Below are 9,294 nucleotides of genomic sequence, written 5' to 3'. Positions count from 1 at the left end.
TTACAGTCTACATGAAACCCCATGAACTAAGGCTAAGTGCTTTCAAATATGGACAAACATGCCTTTCTGTTTTCTTGCATTTCTTCTCAAGTTCTACTGCTTGCTTGGGGACAAGCAAGATTTAAGTTTGATGTTGTGATGACATGTCATTTTATGCATGTTTTACTAGGCATTTTTACCTGTTGTCATTAGGTTTCATGTATTTCTTGCACAATAAGTAAGTGATTGGTGTAGAATTTCATGTCTATCTTGATTCAGTCAAACATTGTGATTTTATGCATTATCATGAGATTTATGCAAGAATTATGTGATTCTTATGAATAATGCAAAATCTTATGATTTTAGCAAGGATTTGATTGAATGTTTTGATTGATGACAGAAGAGAAGAAGAAACAGAGAAGGAAGCAATCCAGAGAACGCTACGCTCAATTGAAGAACGCTACGCTCTCTAGCAACGCGCATGCGTATAGGACGCTTACGCGTAGGGGAAGAATGTGAGAAGACCCACGCGTACGTGTGCATGATGCGTACACGTGGATGTGATCAACGCTCATTTACAAAGAGAGCGCTATGTTATCTGAACGAGCACCTGTGACAAGATTCAAATTTGGGATTGAAGTTTTGACACTGACGCGCACGCGTCGATGGAGCATCTGGGAACAAGCACGCAATCGCGTGGATGGCGCAGAAGCTGGGAATTGATGATTTACCATCCACGCGCATGCGCAGAGGACGCGCACGCGTGGGGAGCGCTCATGGCGCGAACGTAGCGCTCGATTAAAGAACGCTATCAGGGACACGTACGCGTGAATGGTGCGCGCAAGCATGGCTGAGGCTGGAGACAGCGACGACGCGCACACGTATGATACACGTACGCGTCGATGTGCAAAAACGCAAGGGACGCGCATGCACAAGGGACGTATACACGTCGGTAAATGAGCGTTACGCTCTCTTTGAGAACGCTACGTTCCCCTGGAGCTGCAGCCAAGTACCTTTTCGACCCACTTCATCAAAGGCCAAAAAGCCCACTCCAAGTACTTGATGGCTGAATTGGAAAGTGTATAAATAGAGGAAAATTTGATTTCAAAAAAGAGAAACTTTTGATCTTTTACCTTTTAGTTCTGCTTTTTAAGAGTTCTTTAGAATTTTTAGATCTGATTTTATTTTCTTTCTGTTTTCCTTCTATTCTTCATCTTCTGCAATTGTTCTTTTCTATTTTTGTGCTAGAGCAATGATGAACTAAACCCCAAATTTTATTAGGGGAAGGAGCTCTATTGTAATTCCAATAAATCAATGAAATTCTTCTTCTTCTCTATTCATTTGTGTAGCTATTGGGTATCTTCTGTTTTGATTTTTGAATTACTCACTCCGGAAGGGGGTTTAATTCAGTGAATACTTGTGTGAGCCTCGGAAGGGGAATCACTAGCATTAGAATTAGAGCTCTATCCTTCACTACTCTCTTCATTAACACTATTCGGGAGGAATTGAGATCTTGAGAGTTAGTGTGGCTTATGGATGAGAGTATGCACTTAACCTCTTCTCAAGATAATTAGATCAAGGAATTGGCAAGATTGATTGTGATTAGAGAGATTGGATTGCCAAGAAATTGGGATCCAGTCAATTTCAATCCGCCATAGATCCACCAGATGATTGAGAAAGGAGTTGAGACCAATTTGATTCATGAAGGATTACAGTATCTCCAATCCCTGATGAATCACTTTCTTTAAATTTCTTCACCTTAGAGCTTTCTGATTTACTGCAGTTTACATTTTGTTTTGATTCCTGGTACACGAAATTGTGATCCCTGATAATGGCTCCAAAAACTTGGTGCTCTAATCTTAATTCATAATTTGTCACAACTTCGATACAACTAACCAGCAAGTGCACTAGGTCATCCAAGTAATAAAACCTTATGTGAGTAAGGGTCTATCACACGGAGATTGTTGGTATGAAGCAAGCTATGGTCATTTTGTAAATCTCAGTCAGGCGGATATTAAATGGTTATGGAGTTTTCGAATAATAATAGTAAATAAAACATAAAATAGGATAGAGATACTTATGTAATTCATTGGTGATAATTTCAGATAAGCGTATAGAGATGCTTTCGTTCCTCTGAACCTCTGCCTTCCTGCTGTCTTCATCCAACCAATCATACTCCTTTCCATGGCAAGCTGTATGTTAGGCATCACCATTGTCAATGGCTACATCCTGTCATCTCAGTGAAAATGGTCCAATGCGCTGTCACTGCATGGCTAATCATCTGTCGGTTCTCGATCATACTGGAATAGGATCCATTGATCCTTTTGCGTCTGTCACTACGCCCAGCACTCGCGAGTTTGAAGCTCGTCACAGCCATCCCTTCCCAGATCCTACTCAGAATACCACAGATAAGGTTTAGACTTTCCGGATCTCAGGAATGACCATCCATCGGTTCTAACTTATACCACGAAGATTCTGATTAAGGAATCCAAGAGATACTCATTCAATCTAAGGTAGAATGGAAGTGGTTGTCAGGCACGTGTTCGTAGGGAATGATGATGACTGTCACGATCATTACATTCATGTTGAAGTGTGAATGGATATCTTAGAAGCGGAATAAGTTAAATTGAATAGAAAAATAGTAGTACTTTGTAGTAATTCATGAGGAACAGCAGAGCTCCACACCTTAATCTATGGTGTGTAGAAACTCTACCATTGAAAATACATAAGTGATAAAGGTCCAGGCATGGCCGAATGGCCAGCCCCCGTGATCTAAGAACTAAACGTCCCAAGATGTCCAATACAATAGTAAAAAGTCCTATTTATACTAAACTAGCTACTAGGGTTTACAGAAGTAAGTAATTGATGCATAAATCCACTTCCGGGGCCCACTTGGTGTGTGCTTGGGCTGAGCTTGAAGTTTACACATGCAAGGGCTTCTTTTGGAGTTGAAGGCCAAGTTGTAACGTGTTTTTGGCGTTCAACTCTGGTTCGTGACGTGTTTCTGGCGTTTAACTCTAGACTGCAGCGTAGAACTGGCGTTCAACGCCCTTTCGCATCGTCTAAACTCGAGCAAAGTATAAACTATTATATATTGATGGAAATCCCTGGATGTCTACTTTCCAACGCCATTGAGAGCGCACCATTTGGAGTTCTGTAGCTCTAGAAAATCCACTTTGAGTGCAGGGAGGTCAGAATCCAACAACATCAGCAGTCATTCTTCAACCTCTGAATCTGATTTTTGCTCAAGTCCCTCAATTTCAGCCAGAAAATACCTGAAATCACAGATAAACACACAAACTCATAGTAAAGTCCAGAAATGTGAATTTAACATAAAAACTAATAAAAACATCCCTAAAAGTAACTAGATCCTACTAAAAACATACTAAAAACAATGCCAAAAAGCGTATAAATTATCCGTTCATCACAACACCAAAATTAAATTGTTGTTTGTCCCCAAGCAACTGAAAATCAAATAGGATAAAAAGAAGAAAATATACTATAAATTCCAAATATCAATGAAACATAGCTCCAATCAGATGAGCGGGACTTGTAGCTTTTTTGCCTCTTGAATAGTTTTGGCATCTCACTTTATCCATTGAGGTTTAGAATGATTGGCATCTATAGGAACTTAGAGTTCAGATAGTGTTATTGATTCTCTTAGTTCAGTATGTTGATTCCTGAACACAGCTAGTTTATGAGTCTTGGCCGTGGCCCTAAGCACTTTGTTTTCCAGTATTACCACCGGATACATAAATGCCACAGACACATAATTGGGTGAACCTTTTCAGATTGTGACTCAGCTTTGCTAAAGTCCCCAATTAGAGGTGTCCAGGGTTCTTAAGCACACTCTTCTTTTGCTTTGGACCTTGACTTTAACCACTCAGTCTCAAGTTTTCACTTGACACCTTTACGCCACAGGCACATGGTTAGGAACAGCTTGGTTTAGCCGCTTAGGCCAGGATTTTATGCCTTTAGGCCCTCCTATCCACTGATGCTCAAAGCTTTGGGATCTTTTTTATTTACCTTTGCCTTTTGATTTTAAGGGTTATTGGCTTTTTGCTCTTGCCTTTTGGTTTTAAGAGCTTTTATCTTTTTCTATTTTTTTTTCTTTTTTTTTCTGCAAGCTTTTGTATTCACTGCTTTTTCTTGCTTCAAGAATCAATTTTATGATTTTTCAGATTATCAAATAATATGTCTCCTTTTCATCATTCTTTCAAGAGCCAAAATATTTAACATTCTAAAACACCAACTTCAAACGACATATGCACTGTTCAAGCATTCATTCAGAAAACAAAAAGTATTGTCACCACATCAATATAATTAAACTAAGTTCAAGGATAAATTCGAAACTCACGTACTTCTTGTTCTTTTGAATTAAAAACATTTTTCATCTAAGGGAGGTGTGGATTCATAGGACATTCATAACTTTAAGACAAATTTACTAAATACTAATGATCATGTAATAAGACACTAACATAGATAAGCACTTAACATAAAGAAAACGAAAAACAGAAAAATTGAGAACAAGTAATGAGTCCACCTTAGTGATGGTGGCGTTTCCTTCTTGAGGAACCAATGATGTCCTTGAGCTCTTCTATGTCTCTTCCTTGTCTTTGTTGCTCCTCCTTCATTGCTCTTTGATCTTCTTTAATTTCATGAAGGATAATGGAGTGCTCTTGATGTTCCACCCTTAGTTGTCCCATGTTGGAACTCAGTTCTCCTAGGGAGGTGTTGATTTTCTCCCAAAAGTTCTGTGGAGGAAAGTGCATCCCTTGAGGCATCTCAGGGATTTCTTGGTGATGAGCTTCTTCATGTGTCTCTTGAGATCCATGAATAGGCTCTCTTGTTTGCTCCATCCTTTTCTTAGTGATGGGCTTGTCCTCTTCAATGAGGATGTTTCCCTCTATGTCAATTCCAGCCGAATTGCAGAGGTGGCAAATGAGGTGAGGAAAGGCTAACCTTGCCAAAGTAGAGGACTTGTCAGCCACCTTGTAGAGTTCTTGAGGTATGATCTCATGAACTTCCACTTCCTCCCCAATCATGATACTATGGATCATGATGGCCCGGTCTACAGTAACTTCAGACCAGTTGCTAGTAGGAATGATTGAGCGTTGAATGAACTCCAACCATCCTCTAGCTACAGGCTTAAGGTCCAGTTTTCTCAATTGAACCGGCTTGCCTCTTGAGTCAACCTTCCATTGAGCTCCTTCTACACATATGTCCATGAGGACTTGGTCCAACCTTTGATCAAAGTTGACCCTTCTAGTGTAGGGGCGTGCGTTTTCTTCCATCATTGGCAAGTTGAACGCCAGCCTTACATTTTTCGAACCATGGTGAGCCAATGCTTTGGATTCGGGTTCGCACTTTGATCATGGTTCCTAGTGATCCATGCATTTGCATAGAACTCTTGAACTATTAAGATCCCGACTTGTTGAATGGGGTTGGTGAGAACTTCCCAACCTCTTCTTTGGATCTTAAGTCAGATCTCCAGATACTCATTCTTTTTGAGCTTGAAAGGAACCTCAGGGATCACTTTCTTCTTGGCCATAACTTCATAGAAGTGGTCTTGATGGACCTTTGAGATGAATCTCTCCATCTCCCATGACGCAGAGGTGGAAACAATTGCCTTCCCTTTCCTCTTTCTTGAGGATTCTCTGGCCTTAGGTGCCATTGATGGTTATGGAAAAACAAAAAGCAATGCTTTTTACCACACCAAACTTAAAATGTTTGCTCGTCCCCGAGCAAAAGAAGAAAGAAAGAAGGAGAAGAGGAAGAAAATGGAGGAGATGTAGGGAGAAGGTGTATTCGGCCAAGGGGAAGAAGAGAGGGTTGTGTTCTATGAAAATGAAGAAGGAATGAGGGGTTTATATAGGAGTGTGGGAGGGTTAGGGTTCGGCTATTAGGGTTGGGTTTGGGAGGGAAAATAGTTTGAATTTGAAGGTAGGTGGGGTTTTTGGGGAAGAGAGGATAGATGTTAGTGGTGAAGAGGTGATGGGGAAGAGTGATTGAGGTGATTGGTGAAGGGTATTTGGGGAAGAGAGTTATGAAGAGGTGTGAAGAGGAGAGAAGAAGTGGTGGGGATCTTGTGGGATCCACAGATCCAGTGGGGCCAAGGACTTAACATCTCTGCTCCAATCAAGCGTGTAAAAAATGCCCTTGCTGTGCAATCCTGGCATTTAACGCCAGACTGCTGCTTGTTTCTGGTGTTAAACGCCCAAATATAGCCTGTTTCTGGCGTTTAACACCAGGTAGATGCATGTTTCTGGTGTTAAACGCCAGCTTGGTGCTTGTTTCTGGTGTTAAACGCCAGACAGATGCTTGTTTCTAGCGTTTAAACGCCAGAATGCTCCTCTTCCAGGGTGTGCTATTTTTAATGCTGTTTTTCATTCTGTTTTTGATTTTTTAGTAGTTTTTGTGACTCCACATGATCATCAACCTAATAAAACACGAAATAACAAAAAGAAAATAAAATAGATATGATTAAATAACATTAGGTTGCCTCCCAACAAGTGCTTCTTTAATGTCAATAGCTTGACAGTGAGCTCTCATGGAGCCTCACAAATAATCAGAGCAAGGTTGGAACCTCCCAACACCAAACTTAGAGTTTGAATGTGGGGGTTCAACACCAAACTTAGAGTTTGGTTGTGGCTTCCCAACACCAAACTTAGAGTTCGACTGTGGGGGCTTTGGTTGAATCTGCAATGAGAGAAGCTTTTCATGCTTCCTCTCCATGGTTACAGAAGGAGAACCTTGAGTCTTAAACACAAGGTAGTCCCCATTCAGTTAAAAGACCAACTCTCCTCTGTCCACATCAATCACAGCTCTTGCTGTGGCTAGGAAAGGTCTTCCAAGGATGATGGATTCATCCTCATCCTTCCCAGTGTCTAGGATTATGAAATCAGTAGGGATGTAAAGGCCTTCAACCTTTACTAGCACGTCCTCTACTTGTCCATAAGCCTATTTTCTTGAGTTGTCTACCATCTCTAATGAGATTCTGGCAGCTTGCACCTCAAAGATCCCAAGTTTCTCCATTACAGAGAGTGGCATTAAGTTTATTCCTGACCCCAGGTCACACAGAGCCTTCTCCAAGGTCATGGTACCTATGTTACAGGGAATTAGGAATTTACCAGGATCCTGTTGCTTTTGAGGTAATTTCTGCCTATCCAATGCATTCAGTTCATTGGTGAGCAAGGGAGGTTCATCTTCCCAAGTCTCATTACCAAATAATTTGGCATTCAGCTTCATGATTGCACCAAGATACTTAGCAACTTGCTCTTCAGTGACGTCTTCATTCTCTTCAGAAGAAGAATACTCATCAAAGCTCATGAAGGGCAGAAGGAGGTTCAATGGAATCTCTATGGTCTCTAGATGAGCCTCAGATTCCCTTGGTTCCTCAAAGGGAAACCCCCTTATTGGTCACTGAACGTCCCAGGAGGTCTTCCTCACTAGGATTCACGTCCTCCTCCTCCCTTGTAGGTTCGGCCATGATGGTCAAATCAATGGCCTTGCACTCTCTCTTTGGATTTTCTTCTGTATTGCTTGGGAGAGTACTAGGAGGAGTTTCAATGACCCTTTTACTCTGCTGGCCCACTTGTGCCTCCAAATTTCTAATGGAGGACCTTGTTTCATTCATGAAACTTAAAGTGGCCTTAGATAGATCAGAGACTATATTTGCTAAGCTAGATGGATTCTACTCAGAATTCTCTGTCTGTTGCTGAGTGGATGATGGAAAAGGCTTGCTATTGCTAAACCTGTTTCTTCCAGCATTATTAAAGCCTTGTTGAGGCTTTTGTTGATCCTTCCATGAGAAATTTGGATGATTTCTCCATGAGGGTTTATAGGTGTTTCCATAGGGTTCACCCATGTAATTCACCTCTGCTATTGCAGGGTTCTCAGAATCATAAGCTTCTTCTTCAGAAGATGCCTCTTTAGTACTGTTGGATAATTCCTTCAATCCATTCAGACTCTGAGAAATCATATTGACTTGCTAAGTTAATATTTTATTCTGAGCTAATATGGCATTCAGAGTATCAATTTCAAGAACTCCCTTCTTTTGAGGCGTCCCATTACTCGCAGGATTCCTTTCAGAAGTGTACATGAACTGGTTATTTGCAACCATGTCAATGAGTTCTTGAGCTTCTGCAGGCGTTTTCTTTAGGTGAATGGATCCACCTGCAGAATGGTCCAATGACATCTTAAATAATTCAGACAGACCATCATAGAATATATCCAGGATGGTCCATTCTGAAAGCATGTCAGAAGGACACTTTTTGGTCAGTTCCTTGTATCTCTCCCAAGCTTCATAGAGGGATTTACCTTCTTTTCGTTTGAAGGTTTGAACATCCACTCTAAGCTTGCTAAGCTTTTGAGGAGGAAAGAACTTGGCTAAGAAAGCCGTGATCAGCTTATCCCAAGAGTTCAGGCTATCCTTAGGTTGAGAGTCCAACCATATTCTAGCTCTGTCTCTTACAGCAAACGGGAAAAGCATAAGCCTGTAGACCTCGGAGTCAACCCCATTGGTCTTAACAGTATCACAGATCTGCAAGAATTCAGTTAAGAACTAAAAAGGATCTTCTGATGAAAGTCCATGAAACTTGCAGTTCTGTTGCATCAGAGAAACTAATTGAGGCTTTAGCTCAAAATTGTTTGCAACAATGGCAGGAATTGAGATGCTTCTTCCATGTAAATTCGAATTTGGTGCAGTAAAGTCACCAAGCATCTTCCTTGCAGTATTATTATTTTCGGCCATGTCTCCTTCTTGTTCGAAATTTTCTGTCAGATTTTCTCCAGAGAGTTGTGCTTTAGCTTCCCTTAGCTTCCTCTTCAGAGTCCTTTCAGGTTCAGGATCAGCCTCAACAAGAATGTTCTTATCCTTGTTCCTGCTCATATAAAAAAGAAGAGAACACAAAAGAAAATATGGAATTCTCTATGTCACAGTATAGAGATTCCTTTATGTGAGTAGAAGAAGACAAGAAATTCGAACACAGAAAGAGGGAGGGGGTTCCAATTTTTAAGAAAGAGAAGTGTTAGTAGATAAATAAATAATTAGAAGGAGGTGAGAGAGAAGAATTTTCGAAAATTAAATAAATTAAAATAAAAATATTTTTGTTTTTAATTTAAAATTAAGGTTAGAATTCGAAAATTAGAAAGAAAAATGAAACTAATTTAAATTGAAATTTAAAACAATTAGTTAATTAAAATTAAATTTTGAAAAAGAGGGAAGGGATTTTCGAAAATTAGAGAGAGAGAGTTAGTTAGGTAGTTTTGAAAAAGATAAGAATCAAACAAAAAGATAGGATTAATTTGAAAAAG

At 40.2% G+C, this 9,294-nt stretch overlaps 1 non-coding gene across 1 annotated transcript; it reads left to right on the top strand.

Annotated features, from left to right (window-relative positions):
* The first annotated feature begins 8,230 nt into the window (after window positions 1-8,230).
* On the top strand, window positions 8,231-8,338 carry LOC112773994 (small nucleolar RNA R71). The gene has a single exon (XR_003188510.1). It is a non-coding gene; the product is annotated as a small nucleolar RNA R71 (small nucleolar RNA).
* The last annotated feature ends 956 nt before the right edge of the window (window positions 8,339-9,294 follow it).

The sequence above is a fragment of the Arachis hypogaea genome, chromosome 18 (assembly GCF_003086295.3).
Source record: "Arachis hypogaea cultivar Tifrunner chromosome 18, arahy.Tifrunner.gnm2.J5K5, whole genome shotgun sequence".
Taxonomy (NCBI): domain Eukaryota; kingdom Viridiplantae; phylum Streptophyta; class Magnoliopsida; order Fabales; family Fabaceae; genus Arachis; species Arachis hypogaea.
Note: the sequence above shows the minus strand (reverse complement) of the source record. Positions and strands in the feature narration are given on the sequence as shown.